Source organism: Hoplias malabaricus, chromosome Y, assembly GCF_029633855.1.
Source record: "Hoplias malabaricus isolate fHopMal1 chromosome Y, fHopMal1.hap1, whole genome shotgun sequence".
In the NCBI taxonomy this organism is placed as follows: domain Eukaryota; kingdom Metazoa; phylum Chordata; class Actinopteri; order Characiformes; family Erythrinidae; genus Hoplias; species Hoplias malabaricus.
Genome location: NC_089820.1, coordinates 80,838,077 through 80,859,862, shown reverse-complemented (window position 1 = coordinate 80,859,862; position 21,786 = coordinate 80,838,077). Strand labels below are relative to the sequence as shown.

Below are 21,786 nucleotides of genomic sequence, written 5' to 3'. Positions count from 1 at the left end.
CTAGAAAAAGGCATTGAAAACTGAAGTATGATTGTTAATCTGCGCATAAATGGGGTGGGGGAGTGAGGGGGGGGGGGGTGAGGATGTGGACACAGATCTCCTGAGGAAGATTGATGAAGTAGATTTGGTTTCTCACTCTATCTACTCAAGGTTTTAGCCACTTTTAGTACAGACGTAGGCAGTGGAATAAAAAACATTAGACCACAGCTTTAAAATACCTTAGAAATGCAGGGTCAGAAATGTGCATTCTTCGCCTCTCTTGCTACTAAATATGTTTTTGTGCACTGTTATAGTAACTTACAAGTGCAAAACCAGCCTACGCATAGTCAGGTTCTGCAAAAACTGAGATAGAGCTAACTTCTTCAGTGTTACTCACCCTGTATTGGGGTTTATGAAGTTGTAATGTGGAGGTAAAATGTTTTTTCATTAAAACACTGTATATTCATTCATTTATTCATTCATTATCTGTAACCCTTATCCAGTTCAGGGTCGCGGTGGGTCCGGAGCCTACCTGGAATCATTGGGCACAAGGCGGGAACACAACCTGGAGTCACCCGGAGGAAACCCACGCGGACACAGGGTGAACACACCACACTCCTCACAGACAGTCACCTGGAGGAAACCCACGCAGACACAGGGAGAAAACACCACACTCCTCACAGACAGTCACCTGAATCGCACCCGCAACCTCCAGGCCTCTGGAGCTCTGTGATTGCGACACTACCTGCTGCGCCACCATGCAGCCAACACTTTATATTGCATTGTATAATACTGTCAAAAGTCAGAGATCTCCATTAATTTATTTCCTGTCATAAGGGCAACTAAGATAAATGGGACTGCTAACAACCATGCAACACCTGGTAGACCAACAAACCCATACCATTGCTTGGAAATTGGAACATTGGAAATTAAAGAAGTGAGGTGTGATCTCAGACCTTTTCACAGTACTTTATTTTCAGTATTGTTTACAATATCATTTATCTGGGGGTTCTGAATAATCCTGCCATTAAATTTACGAATCCAATCAAAACTTCACATTACTCAGTAAGTTTGGTTAATGATAAAGGAATTCTTAATGGAAAATGGATTTTAAGACCAGGATTATACTTGACAATGAAACCTATATGTGACATAGCGGCCCAACTTCCCATGAATACCCTTGACTTTGAATGTAGTCGTATGGAGATTTGATAGGTCAATGGGATTGGATAGAAACAGAGATGGAGCATATGAGTGGAGAGATAATGTGTTGTTATGGGTGGTGGGCAGGAAGGTCAGTAGTAGGTGGGTGTCAAGCGGAAACACCTCGCTCAGCTCACTATGGCAGAAATCCTTCTGAGTCACTGCTTTAATAGGAACTATCCATGCTGTGTAATCAATAAATATACATCAGATATGGGTCACTGCATGTTGTAAATTGTTCAAGTAATATCTTCCGACATTCAGGCTTCTTTGGGCCTTGGCTTTTAAATATGTATTTCTATTTTTTAGAGAATTAGGCTAACACATGCTCAAGAAAAATGCTATAAAAGGATTCTATCATTCTGACCTTATGTTGATCTGCCCTTCTTGTAAAACAATTCCAGTTTTCCTGAAAAATCTGTATTGGCTGCTTGAATCATGAGGTCATTTTGCAGGGTTTTTAGATAAAATGTCTCCCAACTACCGATGTTTGGTGCTAATTTTTGGACCTGGACTTTGACACACTGCTGGAATGCCCACAGAAATATGCAGTATGAGGAGAGATTGACGTAAATGTGTCTCTGTTTGTTCAGCCATAGTGTGGGCAGCGTAGCACACTCACTGCCTAGCACTGTTGTTGACATCCACTTGGCCTAATTTAGCGTACTCTGTGCCTAAAGCTGTTCGAGTTCCTTTTCTGTGGTCCCTCATTATATTCACTTTCCAAAATGTGAGAATGGATGAGTAAAACACGGGAAGCCAATACATGTGTTCATGTTGTTAATTAATGGAAGAATGCTAAGAACATGTAGCGTTAGCTGCTGACAGAACTCAGCAGAAAAAAACACTTAATCTGAGCTGAACTGCTAGCCTTCACTGAAGGGGACATCATTAGCATCTTCATTAGCAGTCATCAGTTCCTGTCCTGAAGGGCTAGCATTGAGCGCAGTTTGCTAATCCCCTTCTCAAATACATCGTATATATTTACAATCAGAAATCATATCAAGTCTCATATCATAAACTTATTACAATAACATACTGGGAAGTCCAATGGATATCACCATGTGGTGAGTAATGGTTCAGTTACCAGTTTGGGCAGGAACAAAACATTATACTGATACAAGTATAATGTAAGTCACTTTGGACAGAAGTGTCTAACAAATGCTGTAGGTCCTAATGTCCACCAGCTATTATGTATTTCTAAATATCCATCCATCCATTATCTGTAACCGCCCATCCAATTCAGGGTCACAGTGGGTCCAGAGCCCACCTGGAATCACCGGACTCAAGGCAGGACTACACCCTGGAGGGGGCACCCAAGACTACACCCTTCACACTCACACCTACAGTCACTTTTGAGTCGCCCATCAACCTACCAGCGTGTGTTTTTGGACTGTGGGAGGAAACCGGAGCAGCCGGAGGAAACCCACGCAGACACGGGGAGAACACACCACACTCCTCACAGACGGTCACCTGGAGGAAACCCATGCAGACACAGGGAGAACTTACCACACTCCTCACAGACGGTCACCCAGAGGAAACCCATGCAGACACAGGGAGAACTCACCACACTCCTCACAGACGGTCACCCGGAGGAAACCCACGCAGACACAGGGAGAACTCACAGACAGTCACTCGGAGCAGGAATCGAACCCACAACCTCCAGGTCCCTGGAGCTGTGTGACTGCGACACTACCTGCTGCGCCACCGTGCCACCATATTTCTAAATATACTTGCTTGCTAAATGAATCTTGACTTGGATGTACAGTACTAAGGAACACATTGAGTGCAGAAGCTACTCTACATGGAGGCAATTACGTGAGTACAGGCATGCTCAGTCATTTTCAGTTCAACTTTAAGGCCTGGCAAAAGTTAAACATGGTTCAAGTGTGCTGTGATTCGTGTTTAATCTGGGATAAAAGCGCTGTCACACAATCCCATATTTAAAAGGCGTCCAGAGTTGTTTAACAACCGTACAACTGTTATAAAGCTCTTTGTTTTACGAGCTATATACACTGAGCTGTGTAAGCAGTTGTAGTTTTTCACTGTTCTCTGGGCGTGAGTCACAAAATGAAGGGAGTGGACTGATGTAGCTCTCTTCCAAACTCTGAGCATTATGTCACTGTATGCCTTCATTTTTTCCTCATGGAGACATGAGGAAATGTGTTGGCACTGCTCCTGGTGCAAGCGTGTAGACAGTCTGTGAGCCACTTAAGCCTACCTTCCCTTTTTAAAATTCCTCCTCTGCCCTGGCTGACCCACTGTCTGTTTCCTCTGAACACTTCACCCCTTCAGCACTTTACTAAGCAGAGGGAAACAGGCTCTTACTGCAGTCCACTGCAGAACGTGTGTACATTTGAAATGGTTCTATTGATTGTACAGTACCGTACTATAGGAATCTGGAAAAGTATTGTAAGCAATAAATAATAATAACAAATATAACAACAACCCATACAAATAAGCAGAGTGAATTGTTTGTCTATGAGCAAAGCTATACTCAGGGAAAACAGGTCTATTTTCTTATCCAGTACCTAATTTATCTTATGAATCCTTTATTAAACTAAATGTACTGCTGGTGGAATTGAACTAGTTCATGTGAAACAAGCTCTGTGCTGTGTCCTTTAAACATACAATTCCATTACCATAAATATGTAAAAAGTATTAACACGTTAACACGTCAAATACCAGATCTAAACAAAGTCAATATGGGAAAATGGAGGCGTGTTAACTTAGGACACAGAGTGAAGAGGCGTACACGGAATTAAATGCAATTTCTAGGTCTTCTCCATGACGTTATTAAGGCTTAAGTCCTTTAAGAACGAACGTGTGTGTGTGTGTGTGTATGTGTGTGTGTGTGAGAATTTGGCAGGACTAATGGTAACTTTAATATGCAATATTTACACACACACACACACATATTTATATATATATTTTTTTCATTTTTGAAAATTCTTCTTTCATATTTAGTCACTCTGAGAATGAGTGAATGAATATAATGAGTTGTTGATGCTCAAAGTGCTTGTTAATTCACTGAAATATTCATTGGAAGTAGCATATTGCCACCCCACAGTTGAGGAATCTAAATAAAAGTGCAAAATAGGTTTCCGTGATTCTCGTCCAATTCAGAAATTTCGTTTTCAAGTTTAGATTCAAGTTTGCAAGTTGTTGCTACGCATTAAACTACAGCCAGGACACTAAAGCAGCAGCCTCCCATGGTCTAAAAACAGCTGCTGCCCTTTTCGGCTCTCCTCTTTAATGTGTTAGTCTCAGACCAACCTGTTCGACCCTGATTAAAGTCCATCCATCCATCCATCATCTGTAACCGCTTATCCAATTTAGGGTCGCGGGGGGTCCAGAGCCTACCTGGAATCATCGGGCGCAAGGCGGGAATACACCCTGGAGGGGACGCCAGTCCTTCACAAGGCAACACAGACACATTCACTCACACACTCAAACCTACGGACACTTTCGAGTCACCAATCCACCTGCAACGTGTGTTTTTGGACTGTGGGAGGAAACCGGAGCACCCGGAGGAAACCCACGCGGACACGGGGAGAACACACCAACTCCTCACAGACAGTCACCCGGAGCGGGAATCGAACCCACAACCTTCAGGCCCCTGGAGCTGTGTGACTGCGACACTACCTGCTGCGCCACCGTGCCGCCCTTGATTAAAGTCTATTTGTAATAATTAATGCAGTGATTATGATGTTAGCTTCCTATTGCATCAATAGGAGTCCATTGGCATTTGCTGAATGAAGGAGTCTCTTTAAAAGTCTGACATCTGCAGAGGGGGAAGTGGCACATTCAGCCATCTACAACACAAGATCTATGTCTGTAATACTCTCCGTTATGATTTTCATCACCATGATTAAAGGATACTTCATTGCCCTTTAGAACAACTGGGAAATTTTGCACATGGCCACTGTCAGATCTAAGTCCCTTAAAAATCAGTTACCAACAATAAATAGAATTACCAACAATATCTGATACATTAAACTTTCATATGGCATGGGTTGTGTGCAAACAGCCATGTTCATGGTGGAGTCTTAGGCCAAGAAGTGAGTGCAAGAGGGACCCCTGTTGACAAAGATTTATAGTATTAAAACTAGGACAACTTTATCATTCACCATCTGTTTCCTGTATGAACTGTATTGTGGTGAGTCCAGAGCCTACTCAGAGTCATTAACACACCCTCGACATGCCAGCATTCTATTACTAGCCATCACACATTTGCACAGTTTCAGTACAGTTCCAATACACCTACCATCATGAGATTGTGGGAGGAAGCATGCACCGACACCAGTAGAACGCACAAGACTCTAATGACAATAACCCAATGCAAGAATCGAAATCAGAACCCTGAGACCCTGCTGCTATGTGGCAATGACCGCACCTGCAGTGCCATTTTTGCATGTTGTCAAATCTTCATGCTTGGTTTCTTGGGTTTTTGATTGTTGCGTGCACTGACCATACGCAGCAGTGAAGAATAAGGGCCATGAAATCTGTATGAGATTAAACTCTCATTCTGGTTGTGGTCTTGTTGATTTAGGCCAATGCAAAGCTGTTCGTGGTTAAACATTTCCTGTTTTGCTGACTTCATTATGACAGACATAATAACAGACTCATGAGTCACAGTGTTGGGTGATGTATTGTGTTCGTCTTTTATTCTTCTTCATTTATTATGTTTCCTACTTTCCTCTTTAAAGACTTCAATAAATTATGTAGTGGCCTTCAAACACTGAGGATAACCGTGGATCCCTGAATGTTAATGGTAATGAACAGCATGGTGTTTTGGCTATTTTCCTCTGTAGCTGGAACTTGACACCCTCCAAACTGGAGGCAAAACTGCAAGGAACATATGGCATTTATTATTGTGTATTAAGATGTAATATTTTTTCTGTCTATGCAAAAACACTGTTCATTGTTGTTCTCAAAAATGACTTAAAATATTTGTAAATACAAACTTGCAGTAATTTAGAAGAGGGGAAATTTGCAGTGTGTTTATTTCTGAGCATTGTTATTGTGGTGGACCTGAATCCAAGGTTCCCCTTATTGCAATATGATGATCACACCGTAAAGCACTGCAAATCTACAGGATGTAACATTGAAACAATGAGGAAACTTTACAAATGTCCTGCAATATATTTTATTATTATATTCTAAGTTATAAATAATCATGTTTACCAACCTTACATCTCTTTAAGCATTGACTGCTTATTTCACTCTTTGGGATCAAACAAAACACATATAACAATGAAGGGCAATCGTATCCGCGAAGGGCCAGTGTGAAAAGGGCTGCTGTTATTTGTTCCAACCAACCAGGAGGTCACATGATCAGTTGTTTTACTGAGACCCACTAATTAAAGGAGTGGTGTGCTTTGACCTGAAAGGACTAAAATCCAGCAGCCGCACCAGCCCTGTGCGGATAAGACTGCCCACTCCTGACACACAAGCAACTTGAAGTTCACTGGATGGGGTTTTAATTATCCTCTTGTGATTGGCTGCTATATATTGTGAGTCTTTCAAAGAGCAATCTAAGATGAAACACCCCTTAAACCCTGATTTTAACTGTGTTTTTGCAGCTCGAACCTATTATATTTGATTGTATAGTAAGTATATGGCATATACAACTTCATTGCTATTCTTTAACATACAGGAAGAGGGTAGCATATTTTTTTCAGGGATATGAGCTCTTTAAGAATACTTAAATAGGGTTTTCCCAGAAGACTGGCTTTATACATAATTTAATTCTGAGCATGGTAGCAACTGGTTTTCACACTCCTACTGATGATGAATCACTTCCAATAGTTTCATTGTTCACTGCTTAACACATAGACACACACTCACACATACCGTCCATATGCATGCTTCAGCACCTCTCCATCCTCAGTATGATCACTCAAGCATCAGTATTGCTGGGCCAAGTGATTCAGGGCTCCCACTACCACCCACCAACAGGTGAATGGATAAGTAAATAATATATAAGTGCATGAACATTCCTCTTGAATGGAATGGGGTGAACCTATTATTCAGCTTTGTGAGTATGTGTGTGTGTGTGGTGGGTACTTGGACTTTCTTAACTTGCTTAAAGGGCCCACATCCTGCATTTTTTCTTGCATATATTTTACCCCTCAGATCTCATATTGTGTTACATTTGTGTTGTCTTCTGCAGTAGAAATAGACATATTTTGCATCATTAAAACAGTGAATTTAAATCAGGATGTTTCTGCATCCTGTTTCCATACATGGACTATAAGGACTGGGGTGTAAAGGGTAAATCATATTGTACATTTACCCACACACATGCCAGACAAAAGTGAAAAATACAGTCAAAATAGAGTATATTTGCTGCATAGCATTTTATTGAACAGATCTAACACAGATCGTCTGAAAACTAGTACACAACTACTCCAACTATTCAGAATATTCAATAAAGTTTAAATCCATCCATCCATCCATTATCTGTAACTCTTATCCAGTTCAGGGTCGCGGTGGGTCCAGAGCCTACCTGGAATCACTGGGTGCAAGGCAGGAATACACCCTGGAGGGGGCGCCAGTCCTTCACAGGGCAACACACACATTAACACCTACGGACACTTTCTGAGTCACCAATCCACCTACCAAGTGTTTTTGGACTGTGGGAGGAAACCCATGTGGACACAGGGAGAACACACAAACTCCTCACAGACAGTCACCCAGAGGAAACCCGCGTGGACACAAGGAGAACACACCAGCTCCTCACAGACAGTCACCCAGAGTGGGACCCGAACTCACAACCTCCAGGCCCCTGGAGCTGTGTTATTGAGACACCACCTGCTGCGCCACCGTGCCACCCGTAAGGTTTTAATATTTTAGTTTAATTTAGTTCACTTATACAACTTTAGTTGTAATACATTGCTAATGATGCTGCTTTATAGCTGCAGTTCAGAGTGAACCTATATAATGTGACCTGTGGTAGCTCTCCTACATAGCACTCTCCATATCAATGATAGGAAATGGGGGAATTTTAATATGGAAAAATCCTCTGAAGCACAGATACAGATGGCATTTTTCTCTTGGCAGGATTTCTAAATTCTACTCTTCACTGCCTGCTTCACACAGTAAGCTGTGAACTACGTCAGTAGACCTAATGTATAATGTCTGAAGGGGTTCATGGTTGATTTGAATAAAAATATATATATATATATCTCGAAATTATGTGAAAATAAGGATAGAATCTAGGCCTGGCTCCTCATTTTCGCTTGCTTCCTCAGTTTTTGAACATGAACCTAAAGTTAATTCTGTAGCAATATGAGAAGAACTAAAGATTTTGAGTCTTAAGCAAAATCATAATACGTTAAATCTGTTCTGTTTTTGTGTTCCCTCGTTGGCGGACATTTTGAGGTACTGAATGTATTCTTACATTCTAGACATTTAAATGATGTAATTCAAACAAATTGTTTTTCAATGTAAGGTCTAGTTACAGTAAAATTCATGTGAGTTAAGAAAACACACAGTTATCATACAGTAAAACAGTTTGAAAGGGTTTAATGGAATCCAGCTCTGTATCAGGAGTCTGGGTTTGTTTTGACTCAAGCGGAATATTATTGGAGTTTTATGGTTGTACTGCCCTCTAGTGGTTGGATAGAATTATAAAATGTATGTTCTGTAGATCTGTTATAATAATAAAGTTCTATCCCATTTGCTGGTATTCGGGGCAGTAATTTTTGACTAGAATAACTGTTGTTTCTTTTTTTATTTTATTTTATTTATTTATTTTTCATAAGGAATAAATATGTTATCATTTAAAACTCTCTGTCAAGGGTCTGGGCTAGTGTCACAACCACTGTGTATTAGCTTAAAGGCTTAGAAAGTTCTAACATTGACCCAGATGGAACTCGAACCCACAATCCCGAGGCTGATGCATTATCCATTAGGCCACTGGGTCACTACGACATGCAAAGTATGTATTAATTTTAGATGACTTCAAATTCCCACATCACTGTTGAAACTAGCTTTCATGTTGTTTATTAGACAAAGAGCTCTCTACATGTAAACAGTTGTATACAGTGCTCAGCTCAGGTGGGACTTATACTGAGTCGTATTTTCCACTGAATCAAACTTCCCTTTTTTGTTTTGCTACCACCTGCCACAATTATAATGGAGCTGTTGATGGTTTAGATGTAGTTTTCTCATAGAAGCTTAAAGGTCGACCCAGATGGGACTTGAACCCACAATCCCCAGCTCCGGAGGCTGATGCCTTATCCATTAGGCCACTGGGTCATTAAAAGTTGCTACAACGTGATACAATTTTTTCCCAGTCTTGTCACTATCAGTTTTTTCACAATATCATAGCAGTAGCATGACATCAGCATCAGCCTCCAGAGCTGGGTATTGTGGGTTCAAGTTCCACCTGGGTCATTTGTACTGGTTTCACACAGTGGTTGTGACACCAGCAGCAACGATCTTGGTGATGACTTTGTGCTATACCCCAGTGGCCTAATGGATAAGGCGCCAGCCTCCCGCGCTGGATGATTGTGGGTTTGAGTCCCATCTGGGTTGCCCTTTAGGCTTCAGTAAAAGAAATAAACGTGTCTGGACTATGGCAGCATTTACTAGAATTGACAAGTTTGATTTACATTACAAAACAGTAAAGAAACTGCAGATATCTAAAGGGAACTAAATAAAATGAACTTTGAAATGTTTCATTTCAAGACGCCATACTACATTTGCTTATTTGCAGTGTGTCACACATTGCCACAAGGGAGAGTATAACTTCAACACACTGGACTATGATAACAGCATCACTGGATCCTAGTTTTCAGCCTGGGGTTTCCAACTGCATTTGAACCTTGACCTGTGACCTCAATACGGAAGAAGGGGGTTCAGTTCACTGTTTTGAGAAGCACACAACCCTTATATCAATAACAAATGTGGTTAAAATGTTCTTAAAAAGGTTGTTTTCCAAATTCATAAAATTGTAATAAAAAGATATCAGAGATACAGTAGACCATTTTATTTTATTAAACCACTTCCAATGCCTTTACTCCCTTTTTAAAGATTTGAAATGAACGTTACTCCCTGTGGGTCCTGTCACAGACCCCAAACACCCTCAGCGTGAGACCCAGTGGCCTAATGGATAAGGCATCAGCCTCCGGAGCTGGAGATTGTGGGTTCGAGTCCCATCTGGGTCGATCTTTAAGCTTCCATGAGATAACTACATCTAAACCAACAACTCCAAAATGGCAGACGGCAGCAAAAAAAAAGGACTTTGATTGAGTTGAAAATACAACTCAGTATAAGTCCCACCTGAGCTGAGCACTGTATACAACTGTTTACATACAGAGAGGTCTTTGTCTAATAAACAACATGAAAGCCAGTTTCAACACTGATGTGGGAAGTTGGAGTCATCTGAACTCAAATAAAAAAGCACTGTTTCTTCAGTGTACCAGTGTTTTTTTTGTGCCATTGAAATTGTTCTGTTCACACTGACATTTGCCACATTTACTATGGAGTTGTTTATGATTCAGATCTAAGAGCAACCTGGAGGGACTTGAACTCAATTCCACAGGCTGTTACTTTATCCGTTAGGTCACTTGACCACAGCTGCTTTATTCTTCATAATTGACGAACTGGGACATTGACCACTAACTTAAAATTTCATTCTGTTTTTTAACACATAATTAATTTGCTCAGAGAAGATTATCATGACCTTGAGCGAGGAAACTAACCTCCAACAGCTTCACGAGTTCTGCTGCCTGCTGCTCTCTCTCTAAATCTCTGTTCTAAATGTGTGTGTGTGTGTTTTCAAAGCAATGGATGGGTTAAATGTGGAAGTTGTTGTATCGTATGTTGCACAATGACAAATAATTACAGAATGACATTATTAGATTAATATTAATTAATTCATTAATACATTCTTTGCATGGTGTGGTGACCCAGTGGCCTAATGAATAAGGCATTAGCCTCCGGAGCTGGGGATTGTGGGTTTGAGTCCCATCTGGGTCGCTCTTTAAGCTTCCATGAGATAACAACGTCTAAACCATCAACAACTCCATTATAATTGTGGCAGAAGTTTGGAGCGGCACGGTATGACTGTCACACAGCTTACAGACAATGAATGAATGAATGAATGTTTTACAGAGAACACCTCTTTACAGAAAATCAATCTGTGATGTGGTAAACACCTCACTCATGTCGGGGGTCTTTCCAAGCTCTTCACTAAAAACTGCAGTTGTAAAGCCTCTTCTAAAAAAGAAAAAATTAGAATCACCTCTGATAAGTAACTACAGAGCAATTTTATTTAGTTCCCTTTAGATATCTGCAGTTTCGCGGTGGGTCCAGAGCCTACCCGGAATCACTGGGAACACACCCTGGAGGGGGAGCCAGTCCTTCAAAGGGCAACACACACTCACACCTATGGATACTTTTGAGACATCAATCCACCCACCAACATGTGTTTTTTGGACTGAGGGAGGAAACCCACATGAACACGGGGAGAATACAACAAACTCCTCACAGACAGTCACCTGGAGTGGGAACCTAGCCCAGATCCCTGGAGCTGTGTGACACTGATACCGTGCCGCTCCAAACTTCTGCCACAATTATAATGGAGTTGTTGATGGTTTAGATGTAGTTATGTCATGGAAACTTAAAGATCAACCCAGATGGGACTCGAACCCACAATCCCCAGCTCCGGAGGCTGATGCCTTATCCATTAGGCCACTGGGCCTCCTGCTGCTTCTGCTTGGGGTCTGTGACTGGACCCACAGGAGGTAACTTTCATTTCAAATCTTTAAAAAGTGAGTAAAGGCATTGTAAGTGGTTTATTCATTCATTCATTATCTGTAACCGCTTATCCAGTTCAGGGTTGTGGTGGGTCCAGAGCCTACCTGGAATCACTGGGAACAAGGCAGGAATACACCCTGGAGCTGTGTGACTGCGACACTACCTGCTGCGGTCCGTGCCGCCCTTGTAAGTGGTTTAATAATATTCAAATTCCTAAACATTGAGCAGTCATTGTGAGCGGATGGAATTAAATTAGTCTGCTGTAGACAAACATATAAACATACAGACTCTGAGAACTTTTTGTGATCATGTTATGAATTTGAAAAATGCTTTTAATAAGAGCAACTTAACCACACTTTAACCACATCACAGATTGATTTTCTGTAAAGATGTGTTCTCTGTAAAAGAGTCCTCAACAAAATGAGAAATATTCTGAAAAAACTATTAATATTAAAGCTATTTGCAGTGACCCAGTGGCCTAATGGATAAGGCATCAGCCTCCGGAGCTGGGGATTGTGGGTTCTACAATTACAGTTATCTCTACATGAGATAACTACATCTAAACCATCAACAACTCCATTATAATTGTGGCAGATGGCAGCAAAATAAAAAGAGAAGTTTGATTCAGTGGAAAATACACCTCAGTATAAGTCCCACCTGAGCTGAGCACTGTATACAACTGTTTACATGCAGAGAGCTCTTTGTCTAATTAACAATATGAAAGCTATGTTCAACACTGATGTGGAAATTTGAAGTCATCTGAACTCAATCGTAAAAAAGCATTGTTTCTTCAGTGTACCAGTGTTTTATTGTGCCATAGAAATTGTTCTGTTCACACTGACATTTGCCACAATTAAATCAAATCAAAATCAAATCAAATGTATTTATATAGCGCCTTTTACAACTGACGTTGTCACAAAGTAGCTTCACATAGTTAGTATCAGAACAGAACATTTAAATCAAAGCCCAATGAGAGCAAGCCGAAGGCAACTGTGGCAAGGAAAAACTCCCTCGAGGCTGGAGGAAGAAACCTCGGGAGGAACCAAGACTCACAAAGGGGATCCATCCTCCTCTGATCAAACTATAAATTGAATTTTAAATTAAGTGTCATTATGTTACATTCATTCATTCATTATCTGTAACCCTTATGCAGTTCAGGGTCACGGTGTGTCCAGAGCCTACCTGGAATCATTGGGCACAAGGTGGGAATACACCCTGGAGGGGGCGCCAGTCCTTCACAGGGCAACACAGACACACACACATTCACACCTATGGATGCTTTTGAATCACCAATCCACCTACCAACGTGTGTTTTTGGACTGTGGGGGGAAAGCAGAGCACCCGCAGGAAACCCACACAGACACAGGGAGAACACACCAACTGCTCACAGACAGTCACCCGGAGGAAACCAACGCAGACACAGGGAGAACACATCAACTCCTCACAGACAGTCACCCGCAGAAAACCCACGCAGACACAGGGAGAACACACCAACTCCTCACAGACAGTCACCCGGAAGAAACCAACGCAGACACAGGGAAAACACATCAACTCCTCACAGACAGTCACCCGGAGGAAACCCACGCGGACACAAGGAGAACACACCATCTCTGTGTTCATGTGGGTTTCCTCCCACCGTCAAGAAAACACAATGGTAGCTGGATTGATGTCTCAAAAGTGTCCATAGGTGTCAGTGTTTGTCGCCCTGTGAGGGACTGGAGCCCCCTCCAGGGTGTGTTCCTCATGTCGGGGGTGTTTCCGAGCTCCTCACAAAAAACTGCAGTTGTAAAGCCTCTTCTAAAAAAGAAAAAATTAGAATCACCTCTGATAAGTAACTACAGAGCCTCCCGAGCTGGGATTATGAGTTTGAGTCCCATCTGGGTCGATCTTTAAGGTTCTATGAGATAACTACATCTAAACCATCAACAGCCCCATTATAATTGTGGCAGATGGCAGCAAAACAAAAAAGGGAAGTTTGATTCAGTGGAAAATACAACTCAGTATAAGTCCCACCGGAGCTGAGCACTGTATACAACTGTTTACATACAGAGAGCTCTTTGTCTAATAAACAACATGAAAGCCAGTTTCAACACTGATGTGAGAATATGAAGTCATTTAAAGTGAAATAAAAAAACATTGTTTATTCATTGATGAGCAAAAGAGTAAAGATGTCCAATGGATGAAGAAGCATCATTTAAAACCCCATTAAAATCTCAAACCTGTTTATTCATTCATTCATTCATTGTCTGTAAGCCTTTATCCAGTTCAGGGTCACAGTGGGTCCGGAGCCTACCCAGAATCACTGGGCGCAAGGCAGGAACACACCCTGGAGGGGGCGCCAGTCCTTCACAGGGCGACACACACTCACACCTATGGACACTTTTGAGACATCAATCCACCCACCAACATGTGGTTTTTGGACTGAGGGAGGAAACCCACATGAACACGGGGAGAATACAATAAACTCCTCACAGACAGTCACCTGGAGTGGGACCCTAGACCAGATCCCTGGAGCTGTGCGACACTGATACCGTGCCGCTCCAAACTTCTGCCACAATTATAATGGAGTTGTTGATGGTTTAGATGTTGTTATCTCATGGAAGCTTAAAGATTGACCCAGATGGGACTCGAACCCACAATCCCCAGCTCCGGAGGCTGATGCCTTATCTATTAGGCCAATGGGCCTCCTGCTGCTTTTGCTTGGGGTCTGTGACTGGACCCACAGGAGGTAACTTTCATTTCAAATCTTTAAAAAGTGAGTAAAGGCATTGTAAGTGGTTTATTCATTCATTCATTATCTGTAACCGCTTATCCAGTTCAGGGTTGTGGTGGGTCCAGAGCCTACCTGGAATCACTGGGAACAAGGCAGGAATACACCCTGGAGCTGTGTGACTGCGACACTACCTGCTGCGGTCCGTGCCGCCCTTGTAAGTGGTTTAATAATATTCAAATTCCTAAACATTGAGCAGTCATTGTGAGCGGATGGAATTAAATTAGTCTGCTGTAGACAAACATATAAACATACAGACTCTGAGAACTTTTTGTGATCATGTTATGAATTTGAAAAATGCTTTTAATAAGAGCAACTTAACCACACTTTAACAACATCACAGATTGATTTTCTCTGTAAAAGAGTCCTCAACAAAATGAGAAATATTCTGAAAAAACAATTAATATTAAAGCTATTTGCAGTGACCCAGTGGCCTAATGGATAAGGCATCAGCCTCCGGAGCTGGGGATTGTGGGTTCAAGTCCCATCTGGGTTGATCTTTAAGCTTCCATGAGATAACTACATCTAAACCATCAACAACTCCATTATAATTGTGGCAGATGGCAGCAAAATAAAAAGAGAAGTTTGATTCAGTGGAAAATACACCTCAGTATAAGTCCCACCTGAGCTGAGCACTGTATACAACTGTTTACATGCAGAGAGCTCTTTGTCTAATAAACAACATGAAAGCTATGTTCAACACTGATGTGGAAATTTGAAGTCATCTGAACTCAATCGTAAAAAAACATTGTTTCTTCAGTGTACCAGTGTTTTATTGTGCCATTGAAATTGTTCTGTTCACACTGACATTTGCCACAATTAAATCAAATCAAAATCAAATCAAATGTATTTATATAGCGCCTTTTACAACTGACGTTGTCACAAAGTAGCTTCACATAGTTAGTATCAGAACAGAACATTTAATTCAAAGCCCAATGAGAGCAAGCAGAAGGCAACTGTGGCAAGGAAAAACTCCCTCGAGGCTGGAGGAAGAAACCTCGGGAGGAACCAAGACTCACAAAGGGGATCCATCCTCCTCTGATCAAACTATAAATTGAATTTTAAATTAAGTGTCATTATGTTACATTCATTCATTCATTATCTGTAACCCTTATGCAGTTCAGGGTCGCAGTGTGTCCAGAGCCTACCTGGAATCATTGGGCGCAAGGTGGGAATACACCCTGGAGGGGGCGCACAGGACCACACAGACACACACACATTCACACCTATGGATGCTTTTGAGTCACCAATCCACCTACCAACGTGTGTCTTTTGGACTGTGGGGGGAAAGCAGAGCACCCACAGGAAACCCACGCAGACACAGGGAGAACACACCAACTCCTCACAGACAGTCACCCGGAGCAAGAATCGAACCCACAACCTCCAGGCCCCTGGAGCTGTGTGACTATGTGGAGCTGTGTGATAATAATAATAATAATAATAATAATAGTGCACCAGTTTGGAAGAATCAGTCAGTGTTGCTAATCTGAGTCCATTTCTACTTCAGTGTAGTTGATCATGGTGAGTGGTCAGAGGCTGGCAGCAGTAGATGGAGGTGAGCAGTTGGTCTGGTCTGGTGTAGACTGCAGGAGAATCCAGCAAACAATCTTCCATCAGTGGCCCAACATTTTCTCAGAAAACAGTAAAGGGAAGCAGTTAGTTTGGTTGAGTGCTGCAAAGAAAAAGAGCATGTGAATATTTTCATTAATGTAGTGATGGATCTGACTGTAACAGACTGGGAGGAGTTTACCCTGATTCCTCATGTCCATGAGTTCCTGAAACGACAACCTTAAACTAGAAAGAGGTTAGTTGCCAAAAGCTAAACTGAACAAGTGTGTTTTGAGCCTAGACTTAAACATAGTGACTGTGTCTGCGTCCCGAACACTAGCTGGAAGATTGTTCCAGAGCTGAGGGGCTTTGTAGGAGAAAGCTTTCCCTTCCGCTGAAGTCTTATGAATTCTGGTTACGAGTAAGAGGCTGGCGCCCTGAGATCTGAGTAATCTTGGTGGTTCATAGTGCGTGATGAGGTCTCGCAGGTATTCAGGGTCGAGACCGTGTAGGGATTTATACGTGAGTAAAAGAATTTTGTAATTAATACGGAATTTAACTGGAAGCCAGTGAAGGGCCGATAATACTGGGCTGATATGATCAAATGTTCTAGTTTTAGTGAGGACCCTGGCTGCAGCATTTAAGGCTTCACTTTTTTAACACAGTCCTCCATTTTCTTTAGTGTTGATTTGTCGTCTGGTTTGGCTGATATGTATAACTGTGTGTCATCTGGGTGACTGTGGATGTTAATGTCATGCCTGCTAATAACTCTGCCCAGTGGCGGCATGTATAATATGAATAATAAAGGTCCTAAGATGGAGCCTTGGGGAACTCCAAATCTCATTTTTGTATGAATAGAAGAAACATTATTTACTTTTACAAACTGGTAGTGATCTGTGAGGTAAGACTTAAACCATGATGGGGCCATGATTACAACCATGTTTTTTAATCTTTCTAGCAGAATAGTATGATCAATTGTATCCAAAGCTGCACTGAGGTCTAGTAGAACTAGCATGGATACGCAGCCTCGATCAGAGGCGAGAAGAAGGTCGTTTGTTATCTTAACTAAAGCCGTTTCGGTGCTATGGTGTGGTCTAAAACCAGATTGAAATTTTTCATATATTTTATTCTTATGCAAGCATGAGCTAAGTTGTTGGGCCACAACTTTTTCTAAGATCTTAGATATGAAGGGAAGGTTAGAGATAGGTCTGTAACTGGATAGTACACTAGGATCAAGATTTGGTTTCTTGATCAGGGGTTTAATAACTGCTAGTTTAAATGCTTTGGTCATGTGACCCAGTCTAAGGGACGAATTTATGATTGTTAAAATGGGATTGATTATGACTGGTAATACTTCTTTAAATAGTTTTGTTGGTATTGCATCAAGTGTGCAGGTCGTGCAATTTGACGAGTAGATGATTTCCTCCAGTTCTAACTGTGGTAGTGGGTCAAAGTCCTCTAGTCTTTCTTCTATGTTTTGTTCTATATCATCCACACCAGATGACAGACAGGCTGGATTTAGTAATATGGCATTTATTGTTTGTCTAATATTTTCAATCTTGTTGTTAAAAAAATGTCCATAAAAGCATTGCCTGTGTGAATGGCTGGGATCTGTGGATCAGTAGCTGCCCGATTGTTTGTAAGTTTAGAGATTACATTAAAGAGTGTTCTAGGATTGTCTTTATTATTTTCAATCAGTGAGGACAGATGTGCTGAACGTACATACTTCTATATTCTATAAGGCTGTCTTTCCAGGCACAGTGAAATACTTCCAGTTTAGTCGACGGCCATTTCCCCTCTAATTTTCTTACAGTTTGCCAGATTTACTATGGAATTGTTTATGATTCAGATCTAAGAGCAACCTGGCGGGACTTGAACTCAATTCCACAGGCTGTTATACCACAGCTGCTTTATTCTTCATAATTGACGAACTGAGACATTGACCACTAACTTAAAATTTCATTCCGTTTTTTAACACATGATTAATTTGCTCAGTGAAGATCTTCATGACCTTGAGCGAGGAAACTAACCTCCAACAGCTTCACGAGTTCTGCGTACTGCTGACTGCTGCTCTCTCTCTAAATCTCTGTTCTAAATGTGTGTGTGTGTGTGTGTGTTCAATGCAATGGATGGGTTAAATGTGGAAGATGTTGTATCGTATGTTGCACAATGACAAATAATTACGGAATTACATTATTGGGTTCATATTAATTAATTAATATGATGAGTGATGTAGGGACCCAGTGGCCTAATGGATAAGGCATCAGCCTCCGGCGCTGGGGATTGTGGGTTCAAGTCCCATCTGGGTCGATCTTTAAGCTTCTATGAGATAACTACATCTAAACCATCAACAACTCCATTATAATTGTGGTTGCAGATGGCAGCAAAATAAAAAAGGGAAGTTTGATTCAGTTGCAAATACTCAGTATAAGTCCCACCTGAGCTGAGCACTGTCTACAACTGTTTACATACAGAGAGCTCTTTGTCTAATAAACAACATGAAAGCCAGTTTCAACACTGGCTGATGTGGGAATTTGAAGTCATGTAAGCTCAATTTTAAAAAAGCATTGTTTATTCATTGATGAGCAAAAGAGTAAAGATGTCCAATGGATGAAGAAGCATCATTTAAAACCCCATTAAAATCTCAAACCTGTTTATTCATTCATTCATTCATTGTCTGTAAGCCTTTATCCAGTTCAGGGTCACAGTGGGTCCGGAGCCTACCCGGATATCACTGGGCGCAAGGCAGGTCCCACTCCAGGTGACTGTCTGTGAGGAGTTTGTTGTATTCTCCCCATGTCCATGTGGGTTTCCTCCCTCAGTTCAAAAAACACATGTTGGTGGGTGGATTGATGTCTCAAAAGTGTCCATAGGAGTGAGTGTGTGTCGCCCTGTGAAGGACCGGCGCCCCCTCCAGGGTGTGTTCCTGCCTTGCGCCCAGTGATATCCGGGTAGGCTCCGGACCCACTGTGACACTGAACTGGATAAAGGCTTACAGACAACGAATGAATGAATGAATAAACAGGTTTGAGATTTTAATGGGGTTCTAAATGATGCTTCTTCATCCATTGCCAATCTTTTTTTATTTGAGTTGAGATGACTTCAAATTCCCACATCAGTGTTGAAACTGGCTTTCATGTTGTTTATTAGACACAGAGCTCTCTGTATGTAAACGTATATAGTGCTCAGCTCAGGTGGGACTTATACTGAGTTGTATTTTCCTGTGAATCAAACTTCTTGTTGTTTTGCTGCCATCTGCCACAATTATAATGGAGTTGTTGATCTCATGGAAGCTTAATGATCAACCCAGATGGGACTCAAACCCACAATCCCCAGCTCCGGAGGCTGAGGCCTTATTCATTAGGCCACCAGATGTGCTGGAGCTCCATCTTTAAATATGTACTCTGCTGCAAGAAGAGTTGATACATATTACTTACTTAACCTTCAACCCGACGTCTTTTTTTCGGAGTTAAAAATGTTTTGTTGCATGCAGAAATGTTATTTCATTCTCTCTGCAGTCATTCATTGGTTTCATAAATGTAACACAGTATAGTTTGTTTATACATAGCACAAAGGCAAAAAACCCTGTTATGCGCAGTGTTATTTCATTTAAAATTTCAAAAGGGTTTTGTGGCTCCCAGTGTTTTCTTTTCTGTGTGAAATGGGTCCAAATGGCTCTTTAATTGGTAAAGGTTGCCGACCCCAGTTTTAGAGTGTCAAATTTGTAATTTCTTTTAAAACATGCATCGAAATTTATACCTGCACAAGTCCTTTATTTTTTATTTATTTTTTTTTAAATAGACTTGGCCTACCTCTGGGAGGAACCTCCACTGAGGCAGCACGCCTTCCGTTATCAGTGAAGAGGACCAGCATGGGCTGTGATGGTGACTTTGAGCTGTGGCAAATCGGACAGTCCTCAGGTCCATCTGAATCCCTGACAGAGTCTGCACACTGACCAGCAGGCCCAGGCTACCGTGCTCATTTAGCGTCCAGGAACGGATCTGCAGGGAAAATAAATGTGTTTACACATAATCCATTATAAAAACTCAACCTTTAGATCATTAAAGACCACTCGAACTAACACAGATTAAAATACTTACAGCTTGAGTGATGGTGAAAACCTCCCAGCCATTTGAATGTATGGGAATAAGCCTTGAGGTCACAAGCTTCTTGCTCTGGCTAATGTTCATTTTGCTGTTTTCATGAAGCTGATAGACATTGACCTTCAAAAAAGACAACCAAAGGTCATTATATATACTTTGTAGCAGGTTCTGCTCCTCAATTTGAATTGTTTATAAATACTGTACTTCTGGTTTAGTTTAAATTGAAATGAATATCTCCATTTCTTTATTTATTGCTGTAACACAGGCCAACAAACTCCATGTTGGTGGCCAGGGTGTATTCCTGCCTTGCGCCCAATGATTCCAGGTAGGCTCTGGAACCCCCGCGACCCTGAACTGGATAAGGGTTACAGATAATGAATGAATGAATGAATGAATAATTTGCTCAGTGAAGATCTTCATGACCTTGAGCGAGGAAACTAACCTCCAACAGCTTCACGAGTTCTGCACACTGCTGCCTGCTGCTCTCTCTCTAAATCTCTGTTCTAAATGTGTGTGTGTGTGTGTGTGTTCAATGCAATGGATGGGTTAAATGTGGAAGATGTTGTATCGTATGTTGCACAATGACAAATAATTACAGACTTACATTATTAGATTCATACTAATTAATTAATACATTCTCTGCATTGTGTGGTGACCCAGTGGCCTAAAGGATAAGGCATCAGCCTCCGGAGCTGGGGATTGTGGGTTCGAGTCCCATCTGGGTCGATCTTTAGGCTTCTATGAGATAACTACATCTAAACCATCAACAACTCCATTATAATTGTGGCAGATGGCAGCAAAAAAATATGTTTGGAGCAGCACAGTATCAGTGTCACACAGCTCCAGGCGACTGTCTGTGAGGAGTTTGTTGTATTCTCCCTGTGTTCATGTGGGTTTTCTCCCACAGTCCAAAAAACACTTGTTGGTAGGTGGATTGATGTCTCAAAAGTGTCCATAGGTGTGTGTGTGTGTGTGTGTTGCCCTGTGAAGGACTGGCGCCCCCTCCAGGGTGTGTTCCTGCCTTGCGCCCAGTGATTCCGGGTAGGCTCCAGACCCACCGTGACCCTGAACTGGATAAAGGCTTACAGACAACGAATGAATGAATGAATAAACAGGTTTGAGATAATAATGGGGTTTTAAATGATGCTTCTTCATCCATTGCCAATCTTTTTTTCTTTGAGTTTAGATGACTTCAACTTCCTACATCAGTGTTGAAACTGGCTTTCATGTTGTTTATTAGACAAAGAGCTCTCTGCATGTAAACAGTTGTATACAGTGCTCAGCTCAGGTGGGACTTATACTGAGGTGCATTTTCCTGTGAATCAAACTTCTTGTTGTTTTGCTGCCATCTGCCACAATTATAATGGAGTTGTTGATGGTTTAGATGTACTTATCTCATAGAAGCTTAAAGAT

At 41.5% G+C, this 21,786-nt stretch overlaps 6 non-coding genes across 6 annotated transcripts; 4 read left to right on the top strand and 2 right to left on the bottom strand.

Annotated features, from left to right (window-relative positions):
* Positions 1-9,374: 9,374 nt before the first annotated feature.
* Positions 9,375-9,447, bottom strand: trnar-ccg (transfer RNA arginine (anticodon CCG)). Its single transcript has one exon. It is a non-coding gene; the product is annotated as a tRNA-Arg (tRNA).
* An 838-nt stretch (positions 9,448-10,285) lies between these two features.
* On the top strand, positions 10,286-10,358 carry trnar-ccg (transfer RNA arginine (anticodon CCG)). The gene has a single exon. It is a non-coding gene; the product is annotated as a tRNA-Arg (tRNA).
* A 1,465-nt stretch (positions 10,359-11,823) lies between these two features.
* On the bottom strand, positions 11,824-11,896 carry trnar-ccg (transfer RNA arginine (anticodon CCG)). The gene has a single exon. It is a non-coding gene; the product is annotated as a tRNA-Arg (tRNA).
* Positions 11,897-15,145: 3,249 nt separating this feature from the next.
* Positions 15,146-15,218, top strand: trnar-ccg (transfer RNA arginine (anticodon CCG)). The gene has a single exon. It is a non-coding gene; the product is annotated as a tRNA-Arg (tRNA).
* Positions 15,219-18,507: 3,289 nt separating this feature from the next.
* Positions 18,508-18,580, top strand: trnar-ccg (transfer RNA arginine (anticodon CCG)). The gene has a single exon. It is a non-coding gene; the product is annotated as a tRNA-Arg (tRNA).
* Positions 18,581-21,026: 2,446 nt separating this feature from the next.
* On the top strand, positions 21,027-21,099 carry trnar-ccg (transfer RNA arginine (anticodon CCG)). The gene has a single exon. It is a non-coding gene; the product is annotated as a tRNA-Arg (tRNA).
* Positions 21,100-21,786: the final 687 nt, after the last annotated feature.